Genomic DNA, 17,787 nt, shown 5'->3' with positions numbered 1-17,787 from the left:
TCACTCGATTATGCACAGTTTTGGCACACAATAAATATTAACATCGCCAGATATGACACTGTTTCGCACGCACGCTAGGCTCCCCTGCCTGCGTCTGTCGTCTTTTCCTTCCTTTCTGTTCTTCCCGCGCCACGTATCACCGAGGTCATTGACACAACTCCGGCCTGAAACCCCAAAGTGGATTCCCGACTTCCTTACTTGCTTTGTGGAAGTGCTGAACATTTTCAATTAACTTATGAATATTACAGTCGTTATAATAAAAAAAATCCATTGTTGTGCTTTTAACTTCTTTAAACAATATCTATTACTTCATTTACTTTTAACAGATTGTCAAAGATATTTAACATAGCTAGAAAACACATAAATTATCGTCACACTTAGCGTTTGAAAACATCGTTAATGTTGTGTTTCGATTTTAGGGTTATAGTTTATCTTATAAATTTTGACATACCTTTAGATCAAATTTAAGCTGTTATATTTCATATGCCTCATATTTGTTGAATAATCCTGTGAGGGTCACTTCAAAGAAATTCTGACAGTATAACTTTCATTGAATTACTAATTTTCTTTCAATAGTATCACATGTTCCAACAGAATAACAAAGATAGAAAATTAAACTTTGCAAATCACGTATGTAGATAAAAAACATATTAAGTAATAGCTTTTTCAGTATAGTATGTGTGTTTATGATCACACAGCGTAAAATTTTGTACTTCGACGTCATTTATTGTTTACTTAATGAAACATCAGTTAAAACTAATCTTATATGTTCCTCATTCATGACCTTGATTTTATTCAATAAATCTAGTTGTAATGACGTACCACCTTGTTATTAATTTACAGCATCAAAGACTCACTTCCCTTATCACAAAACTTATGTTGATGGGGTTACCAAGTGATTCAAATATTTTGCACTGTGTATATGAAGCTAATCAGCTCACTAGATGTTGCACAGAGGTCCACAATTTAACTATGCATTCCGATTCCACACACAACAGTATTAATGTGCATCCTCTCCAGTTTTGTGGATATCAATGAGTTCATCTCTGAATTTTAAGTCATTTTGACTGTTTTTTCGATTGTGACTGTCTCAAGAACTATGTAAAGGTTTTTAACTACCACTACCAGTCACTGGTAGTTAAAAACCTTTACATAGTTCATTTCTGATTTTGATCTTATGTAAATCAGGCGGCCGCAAACTGATCACACCAGAGACTGACTTACGTAACTGACTACCCTTGCCCTAGGATAGAGCTCCCCTTAGCCTTCGCCTAGTTTCTTCTGATAGTAATAAGTAAATCATGATTACAAATGGAAGTTTTATCACTCCTTTTAGTTTCGTGGTAGCATTTATAGGCTGTGCTAATTTTACTAATCTTTACATTTTACCCCATTTAGCATGTTAGCTATTTGTGTTCACGTCTTGGTTTTGTGGGTTCTGAACTATGTTCATGACTTAAACATTTCAGCGTCGGTGTCTGCGTTGAAAACAAAGTTTGTAGGGGAAATTCTGTGTTATTTGTTTAGTGACTAAAGTGAGGTAGCAGATCCGGTATACTTCAGAGCGAAATAGCCTTTTATAGGGTCATGCCAATTTTTTTGCTCTCCCTCTCTTTCGTGAATGTTGATGAAGAGCAGAGCGAGGATCTTGAAAAGTCAAGGGCAAATAGATTCTTGTAATAGTATGGGACACATAAATAACAGAGGCATTGACTTACCTGTGGATGTTACGGTGTAAAGTTAGCCCTGGCATGCCAGTCGGGAACGACTGAGAAGAGAAGCCTGTGAGAAGAGGTCAGCCAATCGCAGGCTGACCGACCTCCCTCCAGGACGACAATGCGACAGCAGAGATCCTTAGGTGGAGAGTACGTAAGCGCTGCGCCCGACCGGTAGCGGCCCACTTTGATAGCAGCTTCAAAGCCACTTCATTGGCAGATGCATTGTAGCCTCTATCATTAGCAATCTCTACGTAGCTCAGTTAGAGATCAGCAGTCACTGCAGTTCAGTTGGCAGACTTTTGTTAGTAACGGTCGCTAGGACCAGAAGTGTTACTCGTGTTTGTCTATTCTGAAGAAGACTAGTTGTTTTGATGTCGCCCATTGCTTGTGACACATCTGTGCAATTGAACTTGTGGATGACCATGTATAAAAGACTATTTCTCAGGTCAAAGTTAAGTATTTGTACTTGTTGTAATAAAACTTGTTAATACGAGTTGTTTGATTGTTTGTTTACTGAACCCAGTATGCAGGATTCCTAGACACAACAGTGGACGAACTGTTCGTCTTCCCCATGGAGAAGACTGGTGCAACCACAAATGACAGCCATTGAGTACCAATACATGATGAAGTGTGGGAACCTGGACTTTACAGTAGAAACGAGTCTGACAATGGAGACAACAGGTACCACAGACCATAGAGGCTATGGTCACTGTTAGAAATCCAGAAAAAGAGAAGTTAGCTCCACCAGGCGACACCAGTGCCATAGTATTCACATCACCAATTACAGACAGGCATTATGAACCACAGCCTGATCCAGAGATCATTCTCCTCGATCAGCTGAAGAAGCAGGCTGAGGAAGGCAGAAGAATCACAAAACAAAAATGACTGTGAAGCAAAACAATTAATCAAGGAAATCATCGAACAACTGGAAGAGTTCGGGAACAAACTTAAAGAAGTCTGCTAACTTAGTGCACAGGCAAAGAAAGAAGTACGTCTCCCCCCAATGGAGGCAGCAGCGGCTGAGGAAATTGCTCTTGCTGCCGACAAGCGTGCAAACTAAGCGACGCCCAAGGTCAACAAGAGTTCTAAAGTCTCGGCACAAAGACAAGATGCAGTAATGGCGAACACCGAAAGTAGTGCCAAAGAGGTCGATGGTTTCCCTCATGTTGAGCAAACGTTGAAAGTAACATCAACAACATGTGCTACGGAGCTGATACGCAATGTGTAAGCCCTACAGTACAGATGATGCTTCCGGGTCATGAACACAGCTGTGGTACGCAAGCCTTATCATGTGCTAAGTCCAGTGTGTACTCATGCAATCCCATTGCACCAGTGAGGGAAGATACGCCTGAAACTTTTATAGATAAATGGACAACCACAGGAGACGTGAGATGGACTCAGTGCGATGCTCAAGTGCGATTGATGAGCCTGCCTTAGACCATAAACATCCACAAACATTTTCTTTCTGTTGTGAAATTTCAGAATTTTATAGAAAGTAGGAACACACTCCATCCAAAGATTTGGACAGGACAGTTGAGCATACTGTTACCATCTTTATGGCCCCTCAGTGTGAAACTGGACTTTATATGTGCACACATGGAGGGGAAGACTACAGAAAAATGCCAGAAGTTGCAGAAACTTTCAGCACCTGTGAAGATTTCAGGGAGGCATTTTTCAGTACCTACTGATCGCGAGAAAAGCCAGAGAGGGAAACGAAAGAGATCATGGTGTGGCCTGATTTCGAATCATCAGGATAAAAGGGACCAGTAAAGATGTTTGAAGCTATATTAAAGAGGAACCAGTTCCTGGGCGTGTCTTGCAGCGTCGGACATAATTCGTTTGCGCTTTTCTAAGCTCCCTACACAGTACCGACAGGCACTCGTGGGAATGTGCGAAGACAATACCGAATCGTTAAAAGGCTTGCTCAGTGAATTGGAGGTAGTCTATGAGAGACAGAGTGCCAGGGACAAGTTGAGAAACAATGAGAGCAACAACCACCAACCACAAAAGAATAAACATTGGCGCAGTGAGCGCTAGAGTGCACAGGGAGGGGGAGAGCAAAGAGGACCTGAACCCGACCACAGAACTTATGGGAAGCCAGGTCACAGAGGAGATGACGCATCGTGCTGCTACCGCAACTGGCGAGAGCCAGAGCACAAGCGATGTTCTGGAGGTTGTCATAGACAGGAGTCAACAGGAGGGAGAAGTGGTTGAAATTTGCCCATCAAATGTGTCTCATAGCGCACGTAACTGCAGGCCCCCCTCAGAACTGAGTTAAATCTGACTTTTAGTCGTAGAACAGCTTGTTACCAAGCTTTTTGTTGTGCATGTCCGTGCGTAAATAACAGATGTTGTGCACGTTATTTGTTTTTTTTTAAATTTTTATTTGTCATTGTGCCATTGTTACTTTAGTTTTGTCAGTGCGTTGTTCCTTGGAGAAGTTAGGGATCATCTGTGTTGTGCCAAAGAACTTTTACCTCCTTTTTACATGGGTATGGATGCCTTTGTGTTCCTGATGAGGACATCATCTTTTGGGATTTGCTTGTGCACAGCCAGTATTGGTGGTCTTTTGGTGGCGTTATGGGGTGCTTGTTACTTCTGAGAACTGTCATGACAGAGTGCGATAGCCCTTGTTGCTTAGCACCAACCCCCTGTGCAGTTGCGAGTGCAAAATCGGCACGCCTCTGAGCATATCACCATCTTATTTGTGATGTGTGTTCGAGTGTGTATAGCCGTGCCTCAATTGAGTGTGCCGGATTCAACTTTTGTATAATGCTAATGTGGCCTCCATTGCCACACCGTCGCGCATTGGGTCGTTCTCTTGAATTATGAGAGGCTCATGTCACCGCCACATCTTCACATGCGTGTGTGTGTGTGTGTGTGTGTGTGTGTGTGTGGCATCAGCATGCAGTGAAGATGATAAGAAATAGTAAGCAGCACATGAAAACTAAGACACACACCCTGGTTAGATCTATGTAGTACTAGCAGTTTCTGGTTCTCTGTTGCCATAGTTCTTAATATTTTTTCCTATTGTCTCCATAATATTCGACGTGGAGTTCTGTTCAGTTCTGTTTGTCTGTGCAAACGCTGTGCACGTTCATTGATTTTCATTGGGGACCATCAGAGCCAGTAGGATGTATGGTTGACGAGACTGCAGGAATGTGTTATGCAATACACAGCGCCATGAGTGTCGTAGTGTGATAGCAGCTCACACTGTGACATCTGGCGAGGGAGCACAGCATGGCCTCTCCCTACTGGACTATAGCACCTATGTTTAAGTGGGTACTAAGTATCAGAAAATTACGTTTCATGCAGTATAGTAATGTCTGAAGGCACTACCTTGTTTTGTTTCGTCAGTATGTCATACCAAGTAGGAAACCTGGACAGATAATATTAACTCAGGTGTTCTTGGACCTGTGTATTTCTGTGAATGTTCTCGAGATTGTTTGCATGTCATCCGGTCATGCGACCATGATGAGCAGCTCAACGAGTAGTAGTAGTTGAGGTTCACAAAAGAAAACAAAAAAAAGAACAAAAAAGGGAGGGAGGATTTAGACTGTAAGAAGCCTACAATTAGGCACACATCTCATTTCTTCCTCTCACTAAATTTACTTTCCACACTAGGTCTAATCATGTTTTCTTTTGTTACTATAATTACTTGCATGTTGGGACATACGAATAAATCGTAGTAATTCATGGTGAAGGGTAGTTCTAAGGACACACTAGTGTAATGGCATGTCAATAGTTATAAAGAAGTTGATAAGGGGTGCCCCTATGTAACTTCAGGTATTAGCATAGTTCCATGAAATTCTTCATTTTAGGTGTTAAATTCCATTTTTTCTGGCATTCTCGAATTTATAAGCATTCAGCTAAATACTATGTCTATGAATGTCTCATTTCAAATATCATTTAAATATATTAATTTGTGTAGTCGGATACTGATGTCCTTCTGTAAATATAATTAGCACTTTATAAAAGTTGTGAACTGCACATCATGAGACTCTGAACAAGGACTGTACGGGTGCTGTTTGTGGTGCCACAAACAGGTGGCTGGCATACCCGTTTCTGGGACACCTCTACTACAGTACACCCTCTTGAACAGATTGCATGTGAGGAGACGATACGTCATGTTCCTGTGTCGTGAAGTGTCTTGTACGTTGAGAATTTTTCTCAGAACCAACGTAGGTGAGGTCAGATACAATAATACAGAACAGATCTAGAACTTTTTCATATTCAGATATCAATTATGCAACGTTTTATATGCATAAATTTTTTGTAGTTCTTTCTTTCTCATGTCCTTTTTAATGTATAAACTTTTCTGGTCTCATGAGTAAAATGAAAGTTTGTTCTGGGCCTTCACACAAACAAACTACAATACCAGTCAGAGTCATTGATGACACTTTAATAATTCACATTCTTATAGGTCCACTTGTGTTTCAGCTGTTGTTGCAAGCATATATCAGTTTCCATGCGTCATGTTCGCAGTTAAGTTCTCAACTACACATTGAATTACATTTTTTTGATATTGGGTTCTCAGACTAGAACTTCATATTCATTTCATTAATGTTTGTACATGTGTTACTTATGCTTTACATGAAAGGTAACGTCATTCTAATTGACTGCTTGCTGTCATTTCATAGAGCATGTTATATTATTTTTTGCTATCCATAAACAAGTCTTCTTTACAGACGAATGGAAAAACTGGTAGAAGCGGACCTCGGGGAAGATCAGTTTGGATTCCGTAGAAATTATGGAACACGTGAGGCAATACTAACCTTACGACTTATCTTAGAAGAAAGATTAAGAAAAGGCAAACCTACGTTTCTAGCATTTGTAGACTTTGAGAAAGCTTTTGACAATGTTGATTGGAATACTCTCTTTCAAATCCTGAAGGTGGCAGGGGTAAAATACAGGGAGCGAAAGGCTATTTACAATTTGTACAGAAACCAGATGGTAGTTACAAGAGTCGAGGGGCATGAATGGGAAGCAGTGGTTGGGAAAGGAGTGAGACAGGGTTGTAGCCTCTCCCCGATGTTATTCAATCTGTATATTGAGCAAGCAGTAAAGGACACAAAAGAAATATTCGGAGTAGGTATTAAAATTCATGGAGAAGAAGTAAAAACTTTGAGGTTCGCCGATGACATTGTAATTCTGTCAGAGACAGCAAAGGACTTGGAAGAGCAGTTGAACGGAATGGATGGTGTCTTGAAAGGAGGATATAAGATGAACATCAACAAAAGCAAAACGAGGATAATGGAATGTAGTCAAATTAAATCGGGTGATGCTGAGGGGATTAGATTAGGAAATGAGACACTTAAAGTAGTAAAGGAGTTTTGCTATTTAGGGAGTAAAATAACTGATGATGGTCGAAGTAGAGAGGATATAAAATGTAGACTGGCAATGGCAAGGAAAGCGTATCTGAAGAAGAGAAATTTGTTAACATCGAGTATAGATTTAAGTGTCAGGAAGTCGTTTCTGAAAGTATTTGTATGGAGTGTAGCCATGTATGGAAGTGAAACGGACGATAACCAGTTTGGACAAGAAGAGAATAGAAGCTTTCGAAATGTGGTGCTACAGAAGAATGCTGAAGATAAGGTGGGTAGATCACGTAACTAATGAGGAGGTATTGAATAGGATTGGGGAGAAGAGAAGTTTGTGGCACAACTTGACTAGAAGAAGGGATCGGTTGGTAGGACATGTTTTGAGGCATCAAGGGATCACAAATTTATCATTGGAGGGCAGCGTGGAGGGTAAAAATCGTAGAGGGAGACCAATAGATCAATACACTAAGCAGATTCAGAAGGATGTAGGTTGCAGTAGGTACTGGGAGATGAAGAAGCTTGCACAGGATAGAGTAGCATGGAGAGCTGCATCAAACCAGTCTCAGGACTGAAGACCACAACAACAACAAAAAACAAGTGACTGTCATGTGTTGCTAGGAATATTTCATTTAATTTTTTATGAAGAGAGTTACCATATTCAATATGAAAGATTATATACACCCAAAATTTCACTGTCGGTCCTTTGGCTATTTACTGTACAATACACAATTTGTTTTGTACTTGCTCCATGCCAAATTTTTACCTTTTCTCTTTCTGCTGTTACACCGGACAAGTATTAGGTACAATTTGCCACATTGATTTTCGTGTCCAGCTGGACAAGTGTGTTTTCTGTATGTGAATGAATGGTGAATGTAAATTGCCTGATACTACATGATCCAAGTGGGTATGAAACCAGACAGACATTGGGTGAAGTCATCATTTACGTTTCTTCCTCTTTGCTCAGAAATTCCTAATGTATGTGGTCACTTTTCAGACTTGGAGGAATTTCTTTCGCAAGCAATTCCTCTATTACTTCAGTAAATGTGCGTGTTTGTGAGGGCATGGCAGAGCTTCATGATTTTAGTTTGGATGTCTGCTGAACCCTGTGGTCTGAGACATTTGGAAGGCGACATTCAGCACAACTTTCAGCCCAGTGCCCAATTTTCGTGTGACTGTGAGACAGGATGGGAGTTGGTATGTGGGTTTCACAGTGAATGTGGGAGTGTTGCGAGAGATATTAGTTTCTAGTTGGCTGGGAGATAAGCAATGTTTTCCCCCTTTTTTTCCTCCTTTCATTTCCCATTGTCACCACAGCTTGTGGCTGTTACGATGTTCTTGTCAGATATTTTCATTTTCTTGTTTCACACCATCTCTTGCTCTTGAAAATAGTTCTTCAATTATTTTTTTTAAACACTGACCTACCGAATTTTCCCTGACAGAGACATCTCAGACTTAACCTATTCATTTACTACCCACATTATACAATTCCAACACAATCTGACTGCTATACATTGACTACATGACTTCCAATAATTAACATAACAAAATGGTCCTGAATTGTGGGAAATCCTAACAATTATACAAATCCAAAAAAATATGAAATTAAAAAAATATGAAACTACCTCCAACTCTGTTAATTGCCCGAACTCATTTCAATCACGATTCCCAATATTGGAAAGCCCATTCTTTTTCATAAGTCACTCACATCACATAAAATCTTCATAACACGAACTGCACCGATTACAGCATATAGCAACAACAGCCAGCTAAATAAAAAGATTCCAACTACTATAGACTCTACTAGGGCGCATATGGTTAACAAAAAGAAAGATTTTGTTGAAGAGCAAACAATGTATTTAGAAAATGTTACCTTATTCATGTGATGTCCAGTTCCAAAAATTATATAGTTGTCAATAATTCCATTGCTCAAAAATTATCAACCAAATATCCATCATCATACATTTCCTTGCGTATTTTCTTATAAACACATAATTTCATCTCACTTTACAATGCACATCCTACCAACACAGACTCGCCACTAAGAATATCATGTCCATACTTTTCCCTATCCACTCCCTTACTGCCACTCTGTCTAAGCACAGAATGGCTTGCCGAGGGCGCAGAGTGCTGTCAGCGATATTATTAACACAGTCTGTAGCGCTGCCAACATACAAACAGGCTTCTTACGCTTTTTGTGAGCCACGAACAGCACATAAATCTCTTGAGAGTGGGAGGGTGGATGGGGGTGGGAGGAGGGGTGATAAAAAGGTAGCAGGCCCTTCTGGCTTGTACACTCCACTTGGAAGGCCCATCAGGCCCTTGTCCTTTCATTCTTTTCCGTGTCTGTCACGCAAATTTTGACATCATCGCGTTAAAATTTCTTCCTTCATAAACATTAAATGCGGAGGACCATTAGTGGTAGAAGAATCCTGTGATTATCTGCTCTGTATATGGATGACATGTGAGTCTATATGGAAAGCAAACTCTTCTCTCCATACTATTTTTCGCTTGCTGCACGCGACTGCTGCATTTAAGCTGAGACAGGGCAACCAGAGAGTGTGTGCGTGTGTGTCAGAGGTAGGCACACAGTCTGATACAGACACAGTCACGACACTCTCTGGTGTGTAAGTTGTTACCGCTTAACAGCTGGAGCGACAATAGCGCTGTAAGTGGTGAGAAAACAGGCATACACATGTATCGTAAGGATACTGTACGTTTTTAATTATTTCCTACTTAATTAACGAAATAGTTGTTATATTATTGGGTACCATGCTTTAGTAAATTACTAAGAGACATCAGTAATGTGAAACAGATTTAAAAACTGCCGAATCAAATTGATTCAATTAAGTGAGCTAGAGCTTATTCATGAAAACATACTTTCCAGTATGTGTATATTGGCTGCCTATTCCGCTGAAAGCAAAGAATATAAACATGTATATGCTTCTTATTCGTGAAATATTTCTGCTGTTGTCTATCGTTATCATAATAGGCACTTCCCTTGATACTTAAAAATCTTTTCTGGGGTTTAATGATTCGCCCATTCTTACACTTCATTCGACTTCCTAATACGCGAATATTTTTGTAAATGTAATTACTCTGGCTTCAAAACCGAATGTGTTAAGCATTCTTGCCTTTTGTGGCTCAGATTTAGCAACAATTGTGGAATTGATTTCTTCCGTGCCAGGAAAGAGTTATATGGCTTTTGCCGATTTATTATCACATCTGTGTGGTTTTTCCTTAACCTGCAATTGTGGTGGCTTATTTGGTACATTAAATAACGTTTGGTCTTACATTCCATATAAGTTTCCTATGTTTCACGTTTACTGATTTTCTGTAACTGTGGTGAACAAAATCTGCTTTGTTGGGTAGTTATATGATTTTTTTTCCACAAAAGGTAGGGTCTTCTGGAATTTACTAGGTGTTTTTCGTTTTTAAAGAAAAACAAATTATATTCAGCAAATGTCTATACATTACAAGAGAATCGTAAATAAACTTTCCTGTAGTGTAGCGTTTCGTACCTCCAACGTCCTTGGCAAACTACGTAATGACAAATATGGTGTCATTTTTTATCTGTTGTTTATTTTCATGGCGCTACATATGTTCCTTGTTCTAAACACTACGTTACAAATCAGTATAAAAGTTAGTTAGCAGTAGAAATAGTGTTCAGAAATGCAGCTTCCTAGCCGCTTGAGGCGCTGTTATCGCTGTGAGGAACAAAACGGGAGTGTCGTGACTGTTATGTTAAGCTGGGCTCACAGAATTAACAAAAGTTTCACTACTGCAAGTGGGTTACTGCAGTTGCAATGCTGTTGCATGTGTTGAAACGCCCCCTTTGAAAAATGAAGAATGACTGTTGTGGTAAACTTCTACGTTATTTGATTTTCAAACAGCTGAGCAAAACTGAACGTACTCAGACATTTCTCTCTTTACTTATTCTGATCATCACTAAACTGACACACAATATTTTTAGCGCAACGCAATCTGACTTTCGATAATCCCTACAAAAGAATGGCCCTGACTAACAATAATCTATACCTTTCATGAATCACTCACCTCACAAAAATCTTCGATACTTGAACTCCTGCAGTACAGCGAGCGCCAATACTGCCAGCTAATTACAAGATTCTAATTACTGAAGGCACTAACTACTGATAGGCATAGTTAGGAAATGAAAGATTTGGATAGAGAACAAACAATGTATTTACCTTAATAGCGTTCAAAAGTCATTATATACACTCCTGGAAATTGAAATAAGAACACCGTGAATTCATTGTCCCAGGAAGGGGAAACTTTATTGACACATTCCTGGGGTCAGATACATCACATGATCACACTGACAGAACCACAGGCACATAGACACAGACAACAGAGCATGCACAATGTCGGCACTAGTACAGTGTATATCCACCTTTCGCAGCAATGCAGGCTGCTATTCTCCCATGGAGACAATCGTAGAGACGCTGGATGTAGTCCTGTGGAACGGCTTGGCATGCCATTTCCACCTGGCGCCTCAGTTGGACCAGCGTTCGTGCTGGACGTGCAGACCGCGTGAGACGACGCTTCATCCAGTCCCAAACATGCTCAATGGGGGACAGATCCGGAGATCTTGCTGGCCAGGGTAGTTGACTTACACCTTCTAGAGCACGTTGGGTGGCACGGGATACATGCGGACGTGCATTGTCCTGTTGGAACAGCAAGTTTCCTTGCCGGTCTAGGAATGGTAGAACGATGGGTTCGATGACGGTTTGGATGTACCGTGCACTATTTCACATCTACATCTATACTCCGCGAGCCACCTTACGGTGTGTGGCGGAGGGTACTTATTGTACCACTATCTGATCCCCCTTCCCTGTTCCATTCACGAATTGTGCGTGGGAAGAACGACTGCTTGTAAGTCTCCGTATTTGCTCTAATTTCTCGGATCTTTTCGTTGTGATCATTACGCGAGATATATGTGGGCGGTAGTAATATGTTGCCCATCTCTTCCCGGAATGTGCTCTCTCGTAATTTCGATAATAAACCTCTCCGTATTGCGTAACGCCTTTCTTGAAGTGTCTGCCACTGGAGCTTGTTCAGCATCTCCGTAACGCTCTCGCGCTGACTAAATGTCCCCATGACGAATCGCGCTGCTTTTCGCTGGATCATGTCTATCTCTTCTATTAATCCAACCTGGTAAGGGTCCCATACTGATGAGCAATACTCAAGAATCGGACGAACAAGCGTTTTGTAAGCTACTTCTTTCGTCGATGAGTCACATTTTCTTAGAATTCTTCCTATGAATCTCAACCTGGCGCCTGCTTTTCCCACTATTTGTTTTATGTGATCATTCCACTTCAGATCGCTCCGGATAGTAACTCCTAAGTATTTTACGGTCGTTACCGCTTCCAATGATTTACCACCTATGGCATAATCGTACTGGAATGGATTTCTGCCCCTATGTATGCGCATTATATTACATTTATCTACATTTAGGGAAAGCTGCCAGCTGTCGCACCATTCATTAATCCTCTGCAGGTCTTCCTGGAGTACGTACGAGTCTTCTGATGTTGCTACTTTCTTGTAGACAACCGTGTCATCTGCAAATAGCCTCACGGAGCTACCGATGTTGTCAACTAAGTCATTTATGTATATTGTAAACAATAAAGGTCCTATCACGCTTCCTTGCGGTACTCCCGAAATTACCTCTACATCTGCAGATTTTGAACCGTTAAGAATGACATGTTGTGTTCTTTCTTCTAGGAAATCCTGAATCCAATCACAAACCTGGTCCGATATTCCGTAAGCACGTATTTTTTTCACTAAACGTAAGTGCGGAACCGTATCAAATGCCTTCCTGAAGTCCAGGAATACGGCATCAATCTGCTCGCCAGTGTCTACGGCACTGTGAATTTCTTGGGCAAATAGGGCGAGCTGGGTTTCACATGATCTCTGTTTGCGGAATCCATGTTGGTTATGATGAAGGAGATTTGTATTATCTAAGAACGTCATAATACGAGAACACAAAACATGTTCCATTATTCTACAACAGATTGACGTAAGTGAAATAGGCCTATAATTATTCGCATCTGATTTATGACCCTTCTTGAAAATGGGAACGACCTGTGCTTTCTTCCAGTCGCTAGGTACTTTACGTTCTTCCAGAGATCTACGATAAATTGCTGATAGAAAGGGGGCAAGTTCTTTAGCATAATCACTGTAGAATCTTAAGGGTATCTCGTCTGGTCCGGATGCTTTTCCGCTACTAAGTGATAGCAGTTGTTTTTCAATTCCGATATCGTTTATTTCAATATTTTCCATTTTGGCGTCCGTGCGACGGCTGAAGTCAGGGACCGTGTTACGATTTTCCGCAGTGAAACAGTTTCGGAACACTGAATTCAGTATTTCTGCCTTTCTTCGGTCGTCCTCTGTTTCGGTGCCATCGTGGTCAACGAGTGACTGAATAGGGGATTTAGATCCGCTTACCGATTTTACATATGACCAAAACTTTTTAGGGTTCTTGTTTAGATTGTTTGCCAATGTTTTATGTTCGAATTCGTTGAATGCTTCTCTCATTGCTCTCTTTACGCTCTTTTTCGCTTCGTTCAGCTTTTCCTTATCAGCTATGATTCGACTACTCTTAAACCTATGGTGAAGCTTTCTTTGTTTCCGTAGTACCTTTCGTACATGATTGTTATACCACGGTGGATCTTTCCCCTCGCTTTGGACCTTAGTCGGTACGAACTTATCTAAGGCGTACTGGACGATGTTTCTGAATTTTTTCCATTTTTGTTCCACATCCTCTTCCTCAGAAATGAACGTTTGATGGTGGTCACTCAGATATTCTGCGATTTGTGCCCTATCACTCTTGTTAAGCAAATAGATTTTCCTTCCTTTCTTGGCATTTCTTATTACACTTGTAGTCATTGATGCAACCACTGACTTATGATCACTGATACCCTCTTCTACATTCACGGAGTCGAAAAGTTCCGGTCTATTTGTTGCTATGAGGTCTAAAACGTTAGCTTCACGAGTTGGTTCTCTAACTATCTGCTCGAAGTAATTCTCGGACAAGGCAGTCAGGATAATGTCACAAGAGTCTCTGTCCCTGGCTCCAGTTCTGATTGTGTGACTATCCCATTCTATACCTGGTAGATTGAAGTCTCCCCCTATTACAATAGTATGATCACGAAACTTCTTCACGACGTTCTGCAGGTTCTCTCTGAGGCGCTCAACTACTACGGTTGCTGATGCAGGTGGCCTATAGAAGCATCCGACTATCATATCTGACCCACCTTTGATACTTAACTTAACCCAGATTATTTCACATTCGCATTCGCTAATAACTTCACTGGATATTATTGAATTCTTTACTGCTATAAATACTCCTCCACCATTGGCGTTTATCCTATCCTTCCGGTATATATTCCATTCTGTGTCTAGGATTTCGTTACTGTTCACTTCCGGTTTTAACCAACTTTCCGTTCCTAATACTATATGCGCACTATTTCCTTCAATAAGAGATACTAATTCAGGAACCTTGCCCTGGATACTCCTGCAGTTTACCAATATTACGTTAACTTTTCCTGTTTTTGGTCTCTGAGGACGGACGTTCTTTATCAACGATGATAATGTTCTCTCTGGTAAGCCGTCAGGTATTTTATCGTTTCGCCCAAGGGGGGGTCCCTCTAACCTAAAAAACCCCCGTGTGCACGCCACACGTACTCTGCTACCCTAGTAGCTGCTTCCGGTGTGTAGTGCACGCCTGACCTGTCTAGGGGGGCCCTACAGTTCTCCACCCAATAACGGAGGTCGATGAATTTGCAACCATTATAGTCGCAGAGTCGTCTGAGCCTCTAGTTTAGACCCTCCACACGGCTCCAAACCAGAGGACCGCGATCGACTCTGGGCACTATGCTGCAGATATTAAGCTCAGCTTGCACTCCGCGTGCGATGCTGGTTGTCTTCACCAAATCAGCCAGCCGCCGGAAGGAACCAAGGATGGCCTCAGAACCCAAGCGGCAGGCGTCATTCGTTCCGACATGTGCTACTATCTGCAGCCGGTCACACCCAGTGCGTTCAATAGCTGCCGGAAGGGCCTCCTCCACATTACGGACGAGACCCCCCGGCAAGCACACCGAGTGCACACTGGCATTCTTCCCCGACCTACCCGCTATTTTCCTGAGGGGCTCCATAACCCGCCTAACGTTGGAGCTCCCTATAACTAATAGGCCCGCCCTCTGTGACTGTCGGGACCTTGCCGGAGAATCGGCCACTGGCCCAACAGGCGAGGCATCCTGTGGTGGCTCGGAAACGATGTCATCACCACTAGGAAGCACCCCGTACCTGTTGGAAAGGGGTAAGGCAGCCGCCACGCGGCCAGATCCCACCTTCGCCTTTCGGCCAGGCACGCGCGAGCCCACCACTGTCCGCCATTCACCCTGGAGTGATGGCTGACCGGTAAGATGCTCACTGCCGGAAGACGCAGCGACATCAGGGGTTCCATGTGATTCCAAGGCCACCGAAGTAGGCATAGGTCTCACCACAGTTGCCCCAACGCCACTACGAGCCGACGCCTGCGCCTCGAGCTCGATGAGCCTAACAGACAAAGCCTCCACCTGTCCCCGAAGAGTGGCCAATTCTCCTTGCGTCCGCTCACAACAACCACAGTCCCTACACATGACTATGTTTACCCTACTCTATACGGTGACAAATTCCCAAGATAATTCAGTGTCCCCTCGACGATCACCAGTGGTGTACGGCCAGTGTAGGAGATCGCTCCCCACACCATGATGCCGGGTGTTGGCCCTGTGTGCCTCGGTCGTATGCAGTCCTGATTGTGGCGCTCACCTGCACGGCGCCAAACACGCATACGACCATCATTGGCACCAAGGCAGAAGCGACTCTCATCGCTGAAGACGACACGTCTCCATTCGTCCCTCCATTCACGCCTGTCGCGACACCACTGGAGGCGGGCTGCACGATGTTGGGGCGTGAGCGGAAGACGGCCTAACGGTGTGCGGGACCGTAGCCCAGCTTCATGGAGACGGTTGCGAATGGTCCTCGCCGATGCCCCAGGAGCAACAGTGTCCCTAATTTGCTGGGAAGTGGCGGTGCGGTCCCCTACGGCACTGCGTAGGATCCTACGGTCTTGGCGTGCATCCGTGCGTCGCTGCAGTCCGGTCCCAGGTCGACGGGCACGTGCACCTTCCGCCGACCACTGGCGACAACATCGATGTACTGGGGAGACCTCACGCCCCACGTGTTGAGCAATTCGGCGGTACGTCCACCCGGCCTCCCGCATGCCCACTATACGCCCTCGCTCAAAGTCCGTCAACTGCACATACGGTTCACGTCCACGCTGTCGCGGCATGCTACCAGTGTTAAAGACTGCGATGGAGCTCCGTATGCCACGGCAAACTGGTGACACTGACGGCGGCGGTGCACAAATGCTGCGCAGCTAGCGCCATTCGACGGCCAACACCGCGGTTCCTGGTGTGTCCGCTGTGCCGTGCGTGTGATCATTGCTTGTACAGCCCTCTCGCAGTGTCCGGAGCAAGTATGGTGGGTCTGACACACCGGTGTCAATGTGTTCTTTTTTCCATTTCCAGGAGTGTATATATATATAATTTTGTGACATCCAATTAAACAAATTTCCTTTTTCTGACGCATTCACGTCCAGATCGTCCGCTCATAATAATATCTCAAAACTTCGCCATCTCTCTCCCCACATCTACCACTGCTGGCGCCTCACCTCCAACTGCCCAACGCTACGCGCTATTCACATCCAACTGCCCAACACTACACAAGTGAATAGTCCAACTATGAGTCCAACCAGCCACAGATTGCACACAGAACAGTCAGCGATTTTCATACAGAGCACTACGTGGTGTTACCAACATAAAAACCTAAACAGCCTACTCACAGTGTGAACTCCGAGTTTTTAGTGGTGCAACTTCAGAGACGCAGCTTTCGCTATGCCACAAAAAGTTCAGCTTGGTTGTAGTGTGTCACGACCACTTTCTTTCCACCACTGCTCGCTGTTGGCAGTATTTCGAAACACGAGCATTGTGTCGCAGTTATCATGGAGCAATTGCTGCTGTACTCCATTCGATTTCAGTGTGTTTCCATTTAGCTGCTGAAACTACAAGAAAAGCAACATATGTCTGATTTCTGCAGCAGTATATATATATATGGGGGGGGGCAATACTTGAAAACCAATTAGTATCCCAAAATCTTAAATTTTTTTCGATGAATAAATAAATAAACTTCGCACATGTAACCAAAAAAGCAAGTCGTATAAACTTCGTGATTTGAGAGACCAAGCACTGTATAAATTGTGGATGATATGCAGGAGCTCCCGAGTGTTATGTGGCAGCTCTTAAACTAAATGTCATGTCGTAAAGCCAAGCGCTGACTTGCAAGTCGGGAATGATTGAGAAGAGGTGGCTGTGTAGAAGACGTCAGCCAATCGCACACTGACCGACCCCTCTCCAGGACGACAACGCGACAGCCGCGGCCCCTGTGTGGACAGGACATTAGCACCGCCACCGACTGGTGACGAGCGTCAGCACAGACTTGGGACTGTTTGTACTCAAGAAGATATAATGTTTCGTATGTCGCCCTTTGCTGCGACACATCTGTGTAATTGCAAAGTTAAGTATTGTAGCTTTACTTTATGTAATAAAACTCACTCACAGGACTTGTTTGATTTGATTGTCTAACGCGTACGAAGGATTCCTTGACACCCCATATTTGACGACAAGCATGGA

This window comes from Schistocerca nitens, chromosome 6 (genome assembly GCF_023898315.1).
Source record: "Schistocerca nitens isolate TAMUIC-IGC-003100 chromosome 6, iqSchNite1.1, whole genome shotgun sequence".
NCBI lineage: Eukaryota > Metazoa > Arthropoda > Insecta > Orthoptera > Acrididae > Schistocerca > Schistocerca nitens.
The sequence above is the reverse complement of the archived record's forward strand: the minus strand, read 5'-3'. Positions refer to the sequence as shown.